Genomic DNA, 21,740 nt, shown 5'->3' with positions numbered 1-21,740 from the left:
TTTAAGTGTTATGAAGAATGAGATTAGAAGTGGAATGCAGACTATCAAAGAAATTATTAAAATTAATTAAAAATTAGTTCTTACTTCAACAAGAATTAGGCGACAGGGTGAACTCTACATAGGCATTCAACTCGGCATGATTGATTGATATTGTTTTTACCACGCTACAGTGAACAATAAGGTTAAGAATTCTATGGTTAGAATTCTTCTCAGTAAACTCAAAAAGAAGTAGGTACGAGTAAAAGTGGTAACGAATTAACCTGGAGTTTCAGAACTCTAAATTGTATAATATAGTATTTACTAAAGTCCTGAATAACATCCGTGAAATTCCGTGGCGTGATAAGTTAAAAAAATACATTCACATCCCTACATATTATCGTTGTACCTACAATCTATTTATTACTAGCTTTCCACCCGCGGCATCGCCCGCGCAGTCAAAGAAAAACCCGCATAGTTCCCGTTCCCGTGGGATTTCCGGGATAAAACCTATCCTATGTCCTTTCTCGGGTATCAAAATATCTCTATACCAAATTTCATGCAAATTGGTTCAGTAGTTAAGGCGTGATTGAGTAACAGACAGACAGAGTTACTTTCGCATTTATAATATTAGTATGGATTCGTATTAGTAAGATTTTATGTACATCTTATGATCAAGATTGTTAAAAAAATTATTTACTGGCGTGTTAAACGCGTTCCACGGAGTAAAGTTAATTTAGCTACTTACGATTCCTAAAGAATTTATTAAACGCCAACAATTTAGTATTTTTAATCAATTTAATGTTCACTTAACAGCTTTTATGACTTCATATATTTACTTTACCAGCATTAAACACAGCAGCTGCTAGGGAATAAAATAATGAATACAAGAGATTATGTTTATAGGGCTTGTAGATTAAGATCTAAATCTGTTTAATTACCTTTTTGATATTATACAGTTGTAATACTGATTATTTTAATAGCAGCTGTAATTAAGTATGGATAATTTAGTATCGGTCATCTTACTTTTTTTAGTGTTTTCGTATTTTTATTATTTACATAAAAGTTTTTAAAGTCAATGTTAACTATAGGACAGTTGGTGCCTGCAGTGTGAATATACATACATTTTTTCTTCTATACTGCAACTTAGCCATCTGTTTATGTAAACAATAATCTAATATGATCTCTGATTTTCATCCGTAAATATGCATATACACTGAGATTTACATCCAGTGACGCAAAGCCCATCATTTGTCTGCGAATACATACTTACATTATTGTCCCTTCTGTATAGTTTATATTAAAAGATTTTCTCAAGATGATAATATAATCTCAAGAGGTGATACAATTGAACTAATTGTGACTCACGAACATGACTCACAAATACCAGAGTTTTGGCTATCGAAGATTTATGGAGCTGCTATAGTGACTGATAAACTGGTAACATTTCAATCAACAATTTGACTTCATAAATAAACCAGAAATGGAGCATTGTCTAAGGATTTGTTCGAACTTTGGGTTAAATAAACTGCTAGTGGGGCAAGAATTAGGTTCTCATAAATTATTAAATCAAATAGATATCGTCTCGCATACGTAGATGTATTATACTGTTCCCAGATTTTTATTAGGGACTGTTCCATAAAAAAATTGGTTACAGTGCTCTGGAAACTGAATTGTCTGTTTAAAAATGATAATATTTTGTAATCAGAAGAGATGCTGGTAAACTGACCTCAGAAAATTATATATCCTCCAATTGAGAGCTACATGATTTCTGCCTTTGGCGAAAATTTTAGCGTCAATATATAATATGTAGTTAATCTTCTCTCATATTCATAGATCTTCAATATCATTTCATAGAATAGAAGTGTGATACCATTCTACAGAGTAATGAAAACTATCTATATAGAGCCTTTATTTTCTACAATGCCGGATTCTCTGCTCTACATCAAGACGCAAAGTGACTAATCTGTGTTGGAACTGTCCGCAAGTCTCTCTGATTTAGTAATTAATATATAACGGTTTTGTCTGAGTCATGGCGCCTGGCAAATACGCAATTAGTTACCTGTATATTGGTGTTATCTGAAATATTTGGAATTTAATCAAACAACGAAGCAGCGAAGCTACGTATCATTGGTGTAGAATTTATTGTGAAATGAATGTCTTAGTGCATTGTGTTGTATTGATTTGATTGTGTTTCACCCAATTTTCTACATGCCACAATAGAGGAATGAAAGGGAATCAAGGCATTTAGGCTTTCTTTAAGTTGCCAGGACATCAACGTAGAGTTTTTTATTTTATTAGATATCGAAAGCTTCAAAGTGTAGTTACACTCGCATAATTGTTTATAAAGGTTTGCCTTAATTTAACAGTTAACATTTTTACACTAATAAAATTTCGTAATAATAATCACGACTCAAAATTCCTTCAATGTATTATTAAAATAATAATATGTTCCTTCAATGTATTTTTTAAAATATGTTGCTTTTTTTATAAATCAATCACATTAAGTCCAGTCAATTGAAACGCGGATACAACCAATGTAGAAAATAATTGCCAGCTTATCAATAATCTGATATTACATACCAGTTACAAAGAATGTGTTTTTATATAATTAGATAGTATATGTCGTCGAGCAGTCTGTTAATGATTTATACCGATTTAATTGCATTGATAATCGAGTTTCTTAGTTTCTGATTTATGTAAACGCTTCTATATAGTGATTATAGTTTTCTTGTCATTATGGACAGTCGTAAAAATACCTTTGAGAAATATTTAATGCAATTAATTAGGGAAGGAATTTTGCCTTCTTATAAAGAATCAAAGTCATAATGGTTATTGTGGTCTAGTTTGAAGGAATGGATTAAATATTTAGCACGTATTTCTAGTAGAGATATTTTTTAATTGTACATACTGTAGTCAATCGTTAATTGACATCGCAGTTGAAAGCTCTCTTATCTCTTTATTACGTTTTATTGTTAAATAGCTATGTATAAAACTAATAAACTAACCAACCATTGACCAAAAAGTTTATTATAATAACATTATAAAAAGGATAACCACAACAATGAAAAAATAAAAAGAAATTTCAAAAAGGTCAACAAAGTATACATTTAATTTTATTATTCCCCACTAAACATTACTTGAAAACGCACTTAGCAATAAAATTGTGTAAAAAATAGGTGGCATTAGTACAGCTAAGCATTTACTTAGCTAATTACAACAAGCTTTCAACAGGAGTCACGAGCGAATTAATATATAGTGTTACTCAAATGCTGTATCGTAAAGCGCACGAATTCAGATCACTATATGTTATTAATGTTAAAAGGCGTTTGTTTTTTATCAGTTTAACAATTTATTATGTTTTTTTAATTGTTAAACATACATGGATATGGCTTCTGAAAACTAATGCTGTCTGATATCTACTCTGAAGTTGGATAGTAACGTGTCGAATATTTATAGTTTAACGTGGTTTAACTGTACTCTATTACCCATCATAATATGATTTTGATTAGTAATGTATATTATTAGCTAAGGGAAACTAAAGAAACTTCTTCTGGAAAAAAAACACGAATAGTTTCAGACAAGCGATGGGAACATTTTTAGTGATTACGAAGAATGTGAATCTGCGCTCTTACGTATCCTATTAAAGTAGTTTATGTCCCCATTTGATTAACACTTCTTTACCCGATTTGTGTTAGTAGTTTTAAATTTAAAAGCAGCGCTTTTCATTTGATTAGATTAATAATCAAAATTAATTCAAATCCATTCAGCTGTTTAGGCATGATAACCTGACATACACCGACAGGGTATTTTCGCTTTTAAATATTATTAATATTGAATACTAGCTTCCGCCCGCGACTCCGTCCGCGCGGAAAAATTAAGATTAATTTTTTCTACGTATTTTTCCGGGATAAAAAGTATCCTATTTTATGCCCAGGATAATAAGGTACAATTATACCAAGTTTCATCGCAATCGAACCGTTAGTTTTCACGTGATGCCTTCACATACAGACAGATAGACAGACAGACAGACGGACAGACAGACAGACAGACAAAAAAATTTTTTATCACATATTTGGGTTTGGTATCGATCCAGGAACACCCCCTGCTATTTATTTTTTCAATATTTTCAATGTACAGAATTGACCTTTCTACAGATTTATTATATGTAATGTATAGATTAATATAGATTAGTTTTGTCAATCACCTGTTCTACTGAATACTAATAACCGTGTAAAGGCTACTAAAGTGAACTAGGTTATGAAGTAAATAAGCTAAGTGTCTGTCAGTCACGGTTCTAAAGTAAAACCTTCTTAGCTACACTTGCATTGAGAATGTATGAGTACCGTTCGCAAATGTAAATTATGTATGTCTGTCAGTACCTCTGTACAAGTGGAACGTTTTTAATTCGACTCAGCTGGAAGCTATCATCGCTTCTCTTATAGTGGCGCGGCGGTTTGATCTTCTGTTCTGTTGTAAAAGGGAAATTCCCTACGTTATTCGTTTAATTAAATTTGTGTTTCTTGAGATTTTCATGGAGCTAGTAGGTTTTGTATGTATGTGTTTGATATTTTACAATTCCAATGCAAAGAAAATAATATGAAAATTCATAATTATTACGATAAACACTAACTGGTAAAACTTGTACATTCACAATAAATGAGAGCTTTTCATTAATAAGTGTATTATTATTCCTTAGAAAAATAATTTTCTCCAATGCCCGACACCCATTATGAATAAATCAATATTCTTTACACTCTACACATGTATAGGTTCCATAAAATAGCTCTGAATTTGTTATCACTTTTCACAACCTCAAATACATAATATTATGTTTTTTCCTCCTTTAAGAAACCTTTTACACATACATTCAAGTCGGTTACACCTTTATCAATTTCGCCTAACTAGGATTTAGATACAGACCCAATAGCATAAAGCATAAGAACGCCGACAATTTATTTATGAAGGAAATGACTAGCGCCTGTCCGCACGTAGCTAAATTAAACCGCTATCAAGCAAATTGTATAAATATGTAAATATACTCAACCGAGACGCGTGCGTCGATGTACATTTTGAGGAATACTAGCTGAAAACGGACGACTTTTCATACTTGCTACAATACATTGCTACCTACGTGTGAAAATCGATAGCACTCATGTGAACATATCCAGCAATGGATTGTATATAAATGTTTTAAAACGTAGAACCTGTTGTATAAGCGATGAGGCATTAAATCGTCTAATCTGAGAGAGGTACATAAATCTCGGTGTTAGGATTTTCATTCATTTGTTGCGTGATAATTTCTGGATGTTAGCACGAACGATGGTTTCATGCTGCTATAATTTGACATAGATTTTAACGAACTTTCAAAGCTTGTTTTGTTTTAACTAGCCATATAAAGGAGTATAATTGTAACACAGTGAATTTCGCTCTCTTAAATGAATTCCTTTTTCGATAAGCTATATAAAAAAAATGTTGTGTGGTTTTATGAAACCACGGTAAAAGTGAAGCTGTTCGAACGGTTCCGAACACTGCTTTGTGTAGCGCATGTCGCGTGCCGAGTAGGTATACCTACTCGGCAGCCGCGATACACGCGACATGCGCTACACAGACCAAAAAGTTTGAGACGATGTAATAAAAGTTTCACTTTAAAAATGAAATAAAAACCTGTATTACAGTGGAAATAAATGCTGTCCACGTATCCCGAAAAAAATAAAATAGTTCTAATTTCGAGCAAGGAGTATACATTATACATATAGGTATAGTAGGTTTTTGGCACTAATGTAGAGACTATAGGTACTATTTATGTTTATTTTAAGTATCACTTAAACCCCTACTATTTAAACCTTTACATACATATAAAATAAAATAGAACCTACTTTTCTAGCATTGTACTTACAATATGCACACCACATTCAAGTTTACTCCAGTATAATAATGCCCCGCAGTAACGTACTAAGGATACAGGCCTAGTGTTAACAAGTCGGATATCATTCAATCTGTTGACCTTTTGTTCATTCCATTTGATTTAACACAAGTGGAAGCAAGGTGAAATTTCTAGAAACTATTGCAAATCAATGGCTGCTAGGAATTGAAATAATTTTAATACCAAGTTCATATTAGAATTATTATAAAACCATAGATAATATCTATACTAGTAGATATACCAGAATAAAATGTTAAGTATTCCACTATTGCGTATTCCATATTGACTGTATAACAAAGTTCTCACAAACTAATTGAACGGTGATTTGATTCAAAGGTGGTAAATGTTAAAAAAAAGACGTGTGGCACTCGGGGACTGCCGCGGTAAAGCTATTGCATAGCATGCCTTCAAGCCACACCTCCGTGCCCGTCGGAGTGGGGAGCGTGAGGTTTTTCGTTACGCAATTTCTGGATTCGGTCGCCGCGCTCAAGGCCCGCGATAGAAGCTGTGCAATAGCTTAATAATAATGACGATTCAAAAGTGCTTCTAGAAAAAGTTTTATTGAATGTATAAATGTTTGAGTTTGAGTTAGAACGTTCGCAATAAATAGATCGAAGTATGGTATTATTTAAGCTACAAGTATATTGAGATGATGTTATATTTTTTTCTTAATTTCCTCTTTAATCACATCAGTTAAAAATTATTATATATATCTACAAAGCTTTCGTTTATACATGACTACCTACCACCTATTTACATACCCAGACATCTAGTACCTACATCTATAAATTAGTATAATTAGCATTACGCATTAGAAGATATTATGGGAAAATTTAAAATGAGTTTTTATTTGTTTACTACAAACTCAACCAAGCGCTACATAACCAGGGCGGCTCCCTTGTTTACACTTAATTTTCCTGCCATTTGCCTACGTATCTAACATTATTTGAATATTTAATTTTTTCAATGTTTACACAAGTGAGGAAACTTAAATCTTCTGCAGTTATGTTCATTGTAACTACGAGTATTCTTGTGCTTTTAATAAAACTGAGTGTGTAATGTAAGTTAGTGCCCGCTACAGAGACAAAGCTAGCGAGCTTTTAGCAAGCAGGGAAATACAAAGGTAACTTATCATTGAGCAGGGAAATACAAAGGTAACTTATCAGTGAGCAGGGAAATACAAAGGTAACTTATCAGTGAGCAGGGAAATACAAAGGTAACTTATCAGTGAGCAGGGAAATACAAAGGTAACTTATCAGTGAGCAGGGAAATACAAAGGTAACTTATCAGTGAGCAGGGAAATACAAAGGTAACTTATCAGTGAGCAGGGAAATACAAAGGTAACTTATCAGTGAGCAGGGAAATACACAGTTTTGCTAAATCACATTTAATTTTTATTATTATAAACGTAATTTTTTCGTTAGTAGATTTCAAGTCCTATTTCATAATACCTACGCTCTGCGGTTTCATCCGCGTGGCTCCATTTCTGCATGATGATTTATAGTCTTCCTCGATAATCGGGCTATCCAACACCGAAAATTTTTTTCAAATCGGACTAGTAGTTCTTGAGATTAGCGCGTTCAAACAATCAAACAAACTCTTCAGCTTTATAATATTAGTTTAGTGTATATCATACGTATAAAGAAAATTTTCCTTTATTGTGATTATTTTAAAAGAGTTTCTATCTACAGAGTTTCATCACGGCTCTTCTATATATAGAAAATGCTTTCCGAATCGGTGGTAAATGGTAAAATGTTATGACGATTACAAAGTGCTTCTATAAAAGAAGTCTTCTTGATTTTTTTTTGTATTTGAGTTACACTTACCGCGATATATTATGATGCGTTTTATGCAAATAAACTTCGCCATGAGTTTCCTCTCAAAGCAAGGCGGCAAGAATCTAATCTGTAGCGGTGAACTACATTCTTCGATACAGCAATTACCATGTAACTATTTAATAAATATATTTGCATACTTAACACTGACCTACGTGTGCATAGCAGTGGAAGTATGTTCCGTATATATTTAAATAATAAATTCTTACATATAATGTAAATGGGAAAATCTGTGTCTATGTATCGTCTTGCACTTTCACGGCAAAAGCCAGCGCGCACGAGCAACTTTGTCTCCGCAACTATTTTGTCTCTCCCATCAATTTGTATGGGGAATTGCGTCGCTACGTGCGCGCACTTTCATACTAGCCCATGGGTGGAGAGACAAAATAGTTGCGGAGACAAAATAGTTGCGGAGACAAAGGGGTTTGGGTACTTTTGTATATTATGATAGTGGCGTCGCGTCGTGATGAACTTTCGCAGCCAGTGATGAAAATTTAATATTTTTAAAGGGCAATATATTGCATATATATGCGTTCATATACATCGTTTTCATTAGAATTCTTAAATAAATAAAGGAGAAATCTAAAAAACTCAGAAAATTTTTATAATAAATCATCTAGATTCTAGGTAAATGAAAACCAAATATCTCTGTTCCTAAGTAATACGTTTCGAGATTTATGTCCATAAAAACTTTTGCTCACAATATATTGTTCTCTTAAAATTCTATCTAGCTTCATCACTGGCCGCGAACGTTCATCACAACGCCAACTTTACACAAACCCCTTTGTCTTCGTCTAAAAACCTATCTACACTCTAAAGTAAATACTTAGGTACTATTTTTAATATTGTATTTAAAATCGATTCTGCGTTTCATGCATCGAATACAACCGAACGGGTGCTAAGATATTGAAGTTTTTCCACTAAAATAAATTATACAACAATAACGAAACATTTATTCTCGGAGTCGGAAAATGTTTGAATTATTTGGTTGTATCAGTTGTCGTTTAAACATAATAATCATAAACAACACAGAAAGCTCTACAATAGAGACATACATTATTTTAAACAACTTATACTATGTATTGTTACGTCTTCATAGAAACGGATTTCATATTTCTTTTTTATCTGTAGAACAACTTTTCTTTATGGCTATTCATCTACAATAAATCCATAAACTAATTACGGAACCCTAAACCGTTTAAGTTGCCAGTTCTGTCAGTAGCTGGAGCACGTTTATTAGCCTGTCAGCCTGAACTGAGTGGATTCCATCCCGGGAGATTAAATCTAAACCACCATTGTACATAAGTAACAGATCATCATTTTACCATAGAGCAAATATTTCCTCTGTTTGTGCTGTGTTTGTCTATGCTTTGGAACTAGCTTAAAAGTTTGCGTTAAAATTGACGAGAATATTTTAATTTTAATTCCTTTAAACTTTAGCCTAATGAAATGTAAGTAAATTTGAAACGGCGAAGAAAGTAGAATTTGATCACTCAGGTACATAAATAATTTCCGAGTTTTCACTTGAAGCCGCAGACTTCATTTCTGTTTATTTATTCTATAACATGAGATTAATAAGTGCCTATGATAAATGGATAAAGAAATTTTAATTAATTAGCTTTCACTTAGTTTGTTTTTGTCTTTACTCTACATATTCATTGTAGTTATAATTTATTGTTTATTCATCGTTTGATTATAATTATAATCATGCAAGTTATAATTTATTATTGTTATAAATTAATATTACAATGCACGCAATTAATGCATCAAATTTTTTGTATACAATTTCCCGCCATTTTCCCTCATTCACAGATAACATAAAGAAAACAGTTTCATAAACAAACGTGTTCAAATAACGAAACGAAACTATTTCTTTGCAACAGAATTACAATAAATTAATTAGAATCAACCTTAATTGCGGGAAGAAACCATTGTATCGTATTTTCTACAAATGCACAAAGCTGTCACGATATATGAGTAGTCACGGTGAAGTAAATACTTTCTATTGGTCGGAAAAAAGTAAATAAAGTCACGCCTTTTACAATGTATGTACAACGACACAAAAACATCCACGATCTGTTATTAATTACGGGTAATAATTGGAAAACAAACTCGTTGGTACTTAACTAACTCATTATAACTTTACATGGCAGTTGGTAGGTTTTTACAATTATAAATTTTAATATGTACTGTTCTACTAATGCTTTTTGCGTCGATGATTCATTTGATAATAGAAATAAACACTTATGTTTTGTTACCTACTGTTATTGAATATATTTGAAAGCTAATAAGCTGCAGCGCTTAGAAAGGTTCATTAATTTAGTCCTTATTGATAACTAATGAACATTAAATCTGTTTACAAACATAACATCAGTTTTTATTATTGATGAAGCGCTGTCTCTCAGAGGAAACTTTTTTATACATTAATCCATATTAAGACGAGCATTTGTAACTCAGTCTTCAAGACAAGCGTTGTAAATCAAAGCATATGCTTTTTAATAGAATTCGCCTTAGAATTAAACAGTTTAGTATTGCTACATTTACAAATTATAATTTTAATATGACATGATTTTAAAAACGCAAATAGGGAATTTCTTGCCGGTTCTTCTCTGTAGATATGCTTTCCAAATCGGTAGTAAATGGTGAAACTAAGTATGTTATGACGATTCAAAAGTGTTTCTAGAAGAAGTGTAATTGAATAAATAAATGTTTAAGTTTTAATATTGATTTCAATTAACACATCAAATGTGCGACGATACGGCATTAGTACTTTAACTGCATGGTACATTATGGCTGCTGCGGGAATAAATATATGTTGATGATTAAAGGATATTTGAAAGTAATTACAAAACATAAAAATATAACACTGGTCAACAATGATTTTGTTGCCCTGGATGTGAAAGTGGTTTCGAATAATTTAATGTATATTATATATAAAACTATTAATGGTTTTAGTAGATTGGCTCTAGTTTTTTTTAATCCTAATTTTCTTATTAGACTCTAAAACGCAGCATGAAATAGAAGGTATATTTGTTTAACATCATTTATTTATTACAAAGTCTTACTTATCGTTTTGTTTTAGTATTTAATTAAGTCAAATGGATATAAAAATAGAGAAAAATCATTAAAACTTATGAAATAGTACAAGGAAATAGATTTTTTAAGCTTCTCTTCTTAGTTAATTTTGGGACAATAGTTTTGTTATGGACCATCAGTAATCTGCCATCATGTGCCGATCCCATAAACCCTGATACCTTTATTCGATAATTTTTACTTCTTTTTCGATACGTTCTTCCTGTTTCTCACAGAAATTTTGCAGATTTACTGGATATCTATCCAGGAGACTGTGGGGAAAGTGTAGCTTTATGTTCGTATTTGCTCATAAAATAATGAAGTTTTTTAACAACTGTTGTGCAATTTCTTTATAATTTGGTGTTTTAAATTTACCTTAAATTAACCAATACTATATCTCTCCATAATTTACAAACAGCATCAGGTATAAATTTTTGTTAAATTTTCATCTTTTATCAATTTTCGACACGCCCGTCCTGTAGGGCCGTCGGGTATTCTTCTTATACTTCTAGATTCCCTCAAAGGCCTAAATTCTCATATTTATTAATTAAGTATTCCTAATGAATTTGATTTGTCTAATACTATTAATAAAAACATCAAGGGAATTTCGTATAGGTACCTATCCACTTTGCTGACCAAGTGCTACTGGATTCCTTCAACTCAATACAAACCGAACATTGTTGTTCATAAAAATGATTTTTTTACAGAAACCATTTATTATTCTGATATTCTACAGTCAGTTTTATAGAATAGGGTTATGTCTGAGCGAATAAATGTGCAGAAAACGTAATTCAACAAAAAAATAAACACTTGTTAGTAACCCGTATTATGAAGGGCCGTAAGAAAATTTAACATATGAAAATCCAAATTAAAAAAAAAACTAGAGCCAATTAAATAATTTTAATGATTACATTCGCAAACTGGGTACTTGAAATATATAAATCTGTAGAAATATCCAGAGCAACAAAAAAAAATTAATTTTTTGTTGAGCTGTGTAATAGTAAAGCGCGATTCAACACATTTTATTTAAACTGAACCACAGATCCTACTAATTTATTTATTTTATTTATTTATTTTACACTTAATTAATTGTACAAATAGGAAACCTTAGAATTAATTACATCTAAAAACAGAGTACAATTAACTTGGCGGCCTTATCACTAAGTAGTGATCTCTACCAGGCAACCACGGTAAAAGGTAAAACTAATATTATAAATGCGAAAGTTTGTATGGATGTTTGTTACTCTTTCACGTAAAAACTACTGAACCGATTACAATGAAATTTAGCACACATATAGAGGGTAACTTGGATTAACACATAGGATAGTTTTTATCCCGGAAATCCCACGGGAAAGGGAACTATGCGGGTTTTCCTTTGCAAACGCGGGCGAAGCCGCGGGCGGAAATCTAGTAACTTAATAGTTCCCAAACCTTTGCATAAATTACAGTCAGATCAATGAACGAAGTTTTGGTTTTTACTGCGTTAAAAATAAGACGTACAACTAACTACTTTCGTCTAGTACTAAGTACCTATAGTAGTACCGTATGTTGACAACACTGTATTTTTAACCGACTTAAAAAAAAGGAGGAGGTTATCAATTCGGCCGGTATGTTTTTTTATGTATGTACACCGATTACTCCGAGGTTTCTGAACCGATTTACTTGACGAATTGGTCCCATAAAAATTTTATTCGGATAGGCCCAGTAGTTTTTATTTTATGAACATTTTTGTCTGTATTTGCAAGTGCAAGTTTGAAGTCGGTTGTTTTTAACGCAGTTATCACTTGTTATAGTTATTGAAATAATGTTGTAATGTGGTTTTAATATTCACATTCGGAGTACAGGTGTTGATCAATAAATTATTAACATAAAATAGAACACAAAAAAACATAACGTATCTATTAATATATCTGTAGTTCCGTATTTTTTACGAAAGCCATGCAAATATAACATTCGTGGGGATTGTATTTGTTATAAATATTTATATTGAATTATGGTGTTTACTTCAACTGAGTATCTTTAAATAGCTGAATTAAATCAGGCAGAACGTTTTTAAAGGCCAGATTATTGAAGCGAGGTCTTTTGTGAAGATTATTTTATTCGGTTTAAAAGTAATTTAAGTAAAAACGTTTCAATAAATATGTACATATCTAGTAAAAACACGTCTAAATAATTAAATATGCCTAAGAACACACTTGTACAGTGTACAAGTGAATTCGTTTCTATACTTGTACACAATATATTTCAAAAGCTCTTGAGATTTAAAATTAAATTTTACGTAATTTTTTTTGGTCATTTTATAAAGTAAAGAAATACAAAACGACTATAATGTAATAAACGTTTTAACAAGTATGTCATCATTTTTAAGAAAATAATTTATTAATACCAAACTTACTGCTATAACAATTACAATGAAATAAGTAGAATGTACTCGTAACGTTATATTATAATTTCGTTATAATAATAAATTCGTTTATATATTTGTAGAGACAAATACTAATATAACGTTCTATTTAAGAAGTATAATTAATAAAGATTGTAGTCTACAATCAAAGAATCTTCCCTACAAAAACTTATATCACGTTCCAGAAATAACAAAAATAGTAGACTACGCTTCAACCCAACCGCCAACGCCTAATCCCAGGGAGTCAGATATCGCCTAAGGCTATTTTATTTCCTAGCCTCATTAGGAAAACTACTAAATCATCTCGACATTAACAGCTTGCGAATTATTCGCAGTATAGTAACGTTCCGATTCCAACTTTATTTACCGACTGTAAATCATATAATTTTATTATTGACCACCTATGCGTTTTACTCTGTTTTACTATCATTTATTACTTTTGGAGTATGTTCTTTTTGCTAAGACCGTATTATGTTATTTATAAGTAGGTAATAATTTTGTATTGGATGTTAATGATTTGTTTTAAAGGCGTTTAGAATGCGAATTATAATATTATCTGATACACACTGTAAGTTTCAGTATTTAAATTTTATTTAAAGGACTCTCCCGGCACTAGCTTTTTACTGTTCATTCGATTTTTATGTCTTAAGATCTATATGATTTTTTATAGATAGATACATATGTTAAGGGCCGATTTTTCAATCCTTGGTTAAAATTTATCCGTCCAATAAAGTATTACACAAATATATTAAAATGTCACCTATAAACTGTCAAATACGGACAACTAGAATACATTTTTGAAATGGTAGTTTAATACGTTATTCGATGAATAAGTTTTAACCAAGGATTGAAAAATTAGCCCTAAATGAAAGGAATTGCCAAAGAGCCGCGCACGCGCTCACCATTCCAACTAACTAGAGATGATATGCGAAACAAACATAAAACAACATAATAAAATCAATTAAACTAGAAAGTAGACTTAAAAACGGTTATTTATCGTATTGTTAAAATTTATTTGTACGAGTGTCCGTCAAATTTACGATAATGTCCCGAGCTATCGGATTGCATTCGCATATATCGGTACAAATGCGTGGGTTTCGGAGTAATAAACGTATAAATATACACATTAGATACAGGAGCGGCTATATGGTCCAATGAAGGTGGAATATTAAATCGGCTGATATGATTCAACCGAAAATAGAAGATTTGCGGTATCTCTCGATATGTATCTTATTTATTAGAGCTCTTGTATTATAAGATTAAATAGTTTTTTAGATTATTTGAGATACAAATAGAAATTGCACCTCTGTAAACAGACAGAGTATGAGGTTTTATTCTCGTCTGGCAAAAAATGATCTTCTAGACGTGTCTCGTTGTTTTTTAAAATCATGGGAAAACAGTCAAATACCTGCCCCATGAATTATGGAATATTAGTGTAGGTATTACATTTAAAAGCTTTGAAATAAAGTCCGTTTCAACATTTTTTTTATAAACAGAATACGCTTTCAAAATGTGCTATTTTATGTTATAAGAATAACAAAAGAAAAATTTTAATTTTTAATTAAAGACAATTACAAGTATATAACTATGTAATTTAGGAAATAATTTAAAGATGGTAAACGTAGTCTCTACATTATTGTGTCCAAAAATAAAAATTATCAAAATATTGCAATATAAGTATTAAAATATAATATTACAAAATATAGATATTTATAGTACTCCAAAATTAATAATGCACATGCGAATCTTCGCTAATTGTCGTATTTCCAAAATGTATTTCATTTGACTTAACAATTTTACTAAATTATGCATGAAGAAAATTCATTTAACCGCTCTATATACATATCGTCTTCGGACGCTCCGGGAATATGACAGTTACCGAACTGTGACGAAGATTTCTATGCGCATTATCACTTTTGGAGTACTGTAATAGCATAGTTTTATACATATAACAACTTACTACCTACTACATCTACATAATACTCAAAACGTGCTAAGTTTAATTATAACAAGAATAAAGCTTTCACTATACGTATGTAAATGGATTATTAAATAATCGATACTCGTAAAAAAACAATCCATATTCAATGAATTCAATCGGCCATAGACTAAGGCCGCGTTTCCATCTGCAAGTAAACTTCCGCAAGAAATGTCCGACAGTCTGTCTGACAGCAGCTTGCAAGCCTACTTGCAGGTGGAAACCCGGCCTTAGGGCGGCCGTACACGGACCGCTCGAGCGGTTGATTTTTTTGACTAGTCAAGTCATTGATTTTCAGGGGAGGAGCGAGCCGTCGACGGCTCTAGCGCAGTCAACGGCTCGAGCAGTCAGTGTATGCCTCACGACCGCTCGCAAGCCGTCAACTGCACGGTGGAATTTCGTCATGCAGTTGACGGCTTGAAGCGGTCGCGACGGCTCGAGCCGTCACGTGAACGGCGGTGAATGAATGCCCATAGTTCACCGCGCGGTCGCGGCTTCAAGCGGTCGGTCTCAACTGCTTGAAGCGGTCCGTGTACGGCCGCCCTTAGACTTGCAAGTTGCTGTCAGACAGACTGACGGACACAAGGTCGTACATTTCTTGCGGAAGTTTTTTTGCAGATGGAAACGCGGCCTAAAAAGCCATAAATCGCGGCAAGTGATTAAACCGCGCTTAATAATGACAGGTGTAATTGTCGGCTTCAGTGTTACCATATTGTAATCTAATTTGTGAACGGAATGAATGATTCATAATAAATAGCCGTGATGTGCTTCAACCCGTTTCGCGTGACGTTTTAATTTATTTATAACTAGCTGAACATGCGGTTTTATCTGCGACGAGATTTTTTACAACTAATGTTTTGATGTAGTCCCGTAGCTTTTTCGTAAATAAGTTACAATAATTAATACAGTTTATACATACATCCGCATGGATCCGGATAGGTATGCATATACCTACTCACAAACTTTCACATTGTGAGCAAAAACTAGTCGAGTTCATGATGTCACTTTTACTCGAATTTTTTATTAAACGTTGCAGTGATCAAAAGATTAAGTGTTGCATTAAAATACAGGTAAAATTGAATTAATACGAGCTTTTTCCTTTTCATATCTTATTGTGCTACTTAGGTAATCGTAGCGCAATCAAATTAATATGAATATTTTACGTTTTTAACGACAGGTGCATTCCTTTTTAAATCCATAACTCGGGGTCTACTCCTTTTACGTTTAAAAATGTAAGCAATTCGAAGAAAGATCGATAAAATATAAAGATTAAAAATTATCACCTTGAAAGTTGAAACAATGAAAGTGAATTGAATTGAATATGCAGCAGATTATAAATTTAAAAAACATGTCGAAAAGAGATTAAATTTTACGCTTCACGCCTACCTACATTTAGTGGAATTAAATTCATGTATAATGTCATCGGAGGATGATCGTAAAAATAATTTAGACAACATATCGAAGTTGATAAAGTAAAAATATAAATTATTAAAAACGTCTTTGCAGTTTGCACACGATATTCCGTCCATAAAAATATGTTAAATAATAACATATTTAATATTTTTTATATATTGTATCTTTCTCTCCCATACACATGAATAGTTCGCAGATTATTAACTATATGTCAAACTGATGAAATGTAGATTAATTTAATCATTTCTTTCAATTAAATCAATGAAAAAAAAAACTAGTAATATAAAGTGTAATTGAAATCACTGAAGCGAGTAGAATCTTTATTCAATAAATCCACATAGTCCTTTGTGTAATCTGTGGTCGCGCGCTTTTTGACAGGTGACACTGGCACAGGTAACATAGAATCAATCCTAGCCAAAGACAATAGAACGGTATTTCCATTAAAATACAGTGTCTATGATTAAAATCTATTAGGAACTTGGAATATTTAAACAAAACACGTTCGGTGCAGATTATTGGCGTGGGCAGGGGCCAGCGATGACCTTTCACTGGTATTTCGAGATACGCAACGCTGCAGTAAATCTCCAATGTATTGTAATGTTCGAAACTACAATTGTGCTTTGAAATTGTTGGCACACATTTCGCGGTTTTGATATTAGTCAAGTGGGAGTGAAAATTTCCTTGTAGGATAACTTGAAGATGTCTAACAATATTTATGTATCTTGGTATTAGGGTATTATTACCGTATGAGTATGAACTGCTGAGATTATGGTAAAAGGCCAAATCTCAGTCAATAATGACGACATTATGTTTTTTGACCTAACCAATGTACCTATGTATTCATAACATAAATGTATTTTTTTTATTTAATTTATTTATATGACAGCGCGCTATCTGAATACGATGTAAATAAGAACGTTCTCACAAATAAGAGAATTAAACTGCATTCACTTGTAAAGCTTTGATATGTTTAACATTAACAAACCATTAATGTTATTTAAATTACCAAATGAGAGACACTTCGCAATACTACAGTAATGTCTAACACAGTACATACATACATGGGATTAACACCTGATTCGCTAAATTAGTCGTAATGTACTCTGTTGTAGAGCTATTTTCCTGTAAACTAATTTTATACTAAAAATCAATCAGGAATATCAACGCTAAGTCCAAACACAATTTATTGTCAAACAAATCCGCTTGTAATCCTTAATACGTTTTCCGTTCGGCTTAACATCAGTCAGATACATTTCCGTTAAATAATCAACGGTTACTTAGCACCAGGTGTTGCCAACATTTGAAGTATTTGAATTTATAATTTATGTAGGCTTGGATTTGTAATCACTCGTATTGTGTAATACAAATATAAACAAAGTCACAAAAAAGTACACATACTACACGTAGGTATGTAGTAAAGTAAAGTTAGATTTATTCTAATGACCTTTAATGTTGAGTTTTTTTTTTCATAAAGAAGTTTTCGCTTAACTTTATTTGACCTTTATTGCTACCGACAATTAAATATTTAATTTTCCTAAATCCCAGGGTATTTGTATTTCCTAAGGATAAGGCGCTAATCTATAAAGTTGACGTTTTTGTGTATTGATATTGTTTGTGTTAATGCATTGTTCCTTACAGTGTTTTATTGTCACAAATTAATTTATTACATATTAACACTTTACCAAAGTGCACAATAAAACAATCAACATTTGATGGATTTATATTCACTGAAAATTGTCGTGACCGAAGGTTGGCAACACAGGGCATAAATAGCGAATGCTGTAAGCCCCTTTCCGTGCCACTCAAGTAATTGCTGACGCCAGTGTAGATCACTTCTCGAATATCGTAAATAGTAATATTTATTTATTCATCTAATAACAACTTTGACCCTTTATGTGGGAAATTAATAAAGTATACGCTTTTACGGATAAGGGTGTTAATTAAAACTTTAATTATTTTGGTAGCTAAAAGAAATACCTAAGATAGAAAATATCAAAACAAACCAGCAATATCATTTATAACAGTTTATCATTGGTGTATTTGTCTTCTGAATAATCATAATTGCTCGAATATTTAAACAACATTAATAAAAAAATGTTTCTCTAAAGTCTAAAGGAAGGTGAGATAATCGCCTAATCGGTTCTATACAGTATAAGAAATGATATTCCACATTACAATTATAAAAATTAAAAATAATTCATGTCAAACCATTCTCGAATCTAATTATCATTCATCACAAGAACTGGCCTTAGTATAATTGCTCTTTTAACAGTTTATCTAAGTACATTCCAACAAAAAGAGATCGAACGCGTAGAATTCCTTCACCTCTTACATCTTATTTCCATATCCATATGGAAAATACAAAGAAATAATATTATTAACAAAGGTCCTTATTGACTGAGAGTCGTAAAAAGCTCTTCCTTCGATCAATCACTTATCACTCCCAGCCTTACTTAGACAAAATAATTTAATCCGAATATGCACGTCTAAGGAAATTGTTAAAATACCAGTACTTAAAAAGATATTGAATTAATTAAAATAGTGAATAATTACGCGATAGATGGCTCCAACACGTTTTTGTTTCGTTATGTAGTGGTATGGGATTCTGTAATTGCGTCTCCGAGATGCTTGTGTCGTGTTACTGGCTTTATTACAAAGTATCCCTTCTTTTAGCGTCGGAGTTGAATCGATTTTAATATTAATTAGCGTGGACTTTTTAAACATCATATGTGTACTCAAATACACATGTGACCTTGTTTGTTGGAATAAATTATTGCATGATGTTCTTTATTCCAGGCTTTTCGTTATCTTCCAATAGTTTTTTTTTTAATATGACAGAAAATTAAATTTCCTTTAAATCTTCGAAAATGAAATGACCTTTCAATCAAAAATCATTTCCATCTTTCAGAATGAATACTTACTGTAAAATAATTCCAAAGTCCACTTCCGAGATTTATAATGAAACGCACGAGCTATAGGAATTTCGATTTATGCAAACGTTTGAAAAACAATTTGTTCTTAAATTAGTTGAATAATTACTTATCCTAGATCCTAAATGACATAAAAAAGCGTAATAATTATTTTTTGTTCGCCCGCTAAAATTTTCTGAAGTAGCCATCTCCTGGTCCACAATATTGTCATCTGTCAAACGATATATGCGCATGCGTCATTAGAGCTGACTTGCTGTTAACAACCACTTAGCCGACCGATTCCTATATATTCCCATTCCCCATTTATTTTTATTACCTCTGTACACGAACATAGTAGATTTTATCTGTTCTCCAGTGAATAGCGAAGCTAATAGTCTTGTCACGTTCAATACAACCTTTGTCTAAACCGTTGGTTTAATAGTATAAGTTTTTAGTATGGCTTAGTTCCATCATTTGATACTAGATGACGCTAGTTGTAGAAGCTGTGTTTTTGAATCGCGCTTGTGTTTTTCTTTTGTAACTAGATATAAGCAAAATGGTACTGTAGTTCCGCAACCCTCTCAAATATACGGTCAGAGCGTTTTTGAGTGTTTTATTTCCGACTCTGGCTAGTTTGTACTACATTGCTGGTGGTACATAAATTTGGTCCTGCGAGCCGAATACTGGAGACCAGGTGGTGACGTCAGCGGCTATTGGTGGGAGCGAGAGGAAGAGCAACCGGGACGTCAGCAGCCATTGGAGGGAGCGAGAGAGAAGCAACCGGGACTTCAGCGGCCATCGGAGCGAGCGAGAGGTAGAACAACCGTGACGTCAACGGCCTGCGGAGCGAGCGAGAGGTACAACATCCGTGACGTCAGCGGCCAGCGGAGCGAGTGAGAGGTACAACATCCGTGACGTCAACGGCCTGCGGAGCGAGCGAGAGGTGCCATCCGTGACGACAGCGGCCAGTGGAGCGAGCGAGAGGGAGACATCCGTGACGTCAGCGGCAAGCGGAGCGAGCGAGAGGGAGAACAACCGTGACGTCAGCGGCCAGCGGAGCGAGCGAGAGGGAGAACATCCGTGACGTCAGCGGGCAGCGGAGCGAGCGAGAGGGAGGACATCCGTGACGTCAGCGGGCAGCGGAGCGAGCGAGAGAGAGGACACCCGGGACGTCAGCGGCCAGTGGAGCGAGCGAGAGGGAGGACATCCGTGACGTCAGCGGGCAGCGGAGCGAGCGAGAGGGAGGACACCCGGGACGTCAGCGGCCAGTGGAGCGAGCGAGAGGGAACATCCGTGACGTCAACCGACTCCGGAGTACAGGTGCGAGGGAGAAGGACTACCAAGTAGTGAGTGAAGTGAAACAGTGAGTACTTTGAAGATTAATTAATTAATCAAAATTGGACCTTAAGTCCAAGAAAATAAGTGAAGCGACGGGGAATCCATGCCCAAATTGAATTAGAGTTACTTTAAAACACTTAGAATATTTTCAATGTTTACATTGACTTAGTTTTTTAACGAAGATTTGGACTTAGAATATTTTCAATGTTTACATTGACTTAGTTTTTTAACGAAGATTTGGACTTAGAATATTTCAATGTTAATATTGACTTAGTCTTTGCTCGTTGTATTGAATAGACACTTGTAAAATTTTGTAAAAGAATTTAACACTTAAAATATTTTAGAGTTGAGGAGACAGTTTATACATGTGAGTTAGCTTGTTTTATATGCAATTTAAATATTAAGTTAAATTTATTTATTTCAAATAAGTTTGAGAATATAAAGTCTATTTATCTTATTGTTGTTCGGAAGTCTCTGAATATTATAATGGAAGTATTTAATAGAATTCAAGAAAATAGTAAGGAGCTTATCTCTAAGGGTAAAGTAAATTTTAAAAAATCCCCTAAGGAAAGAATTACTGTTTCGTATGTTGAAACTCGTTTGGAATCATTAGAAAATCAGTGGCAATCATTTTGCGATACTCATCGCCAAATTATTAGCGAGATATCTAAGAGGGAGTTAGAATCTTCTAGCTATATTAAAAATTGTATATATGATGAGACCGAAGTACTTTATGTAGATTACAAAACGGAATTGAAAGATGCTTTGATTGAATTAAAGGGTAATAGTCGGTCCGGGGTAAAATCAAGTGATTCCAGAGAGTATCAAGAAAAATGTGTCATAAAATTACCAGAAATTTCTTTACCTAAATTTTCCGGAAAATACACAG

Source organism: Colias croceus, chromosome 11, assembly GCF_905220415.1.
Source record: "Colias croceus chromosome 11, ilColCroc2.1".
Taxonomy (NCBI): Eukaryota; Metazoa; Arthropoda; class Insecta; order Lepidoptera; family Pieridae; genus Colias; species Colias croceus.
The sequence above is the reverse complement of the archived record's forward strand: the minus strand, read 5'-3'. Positions refer to the sequence as shown.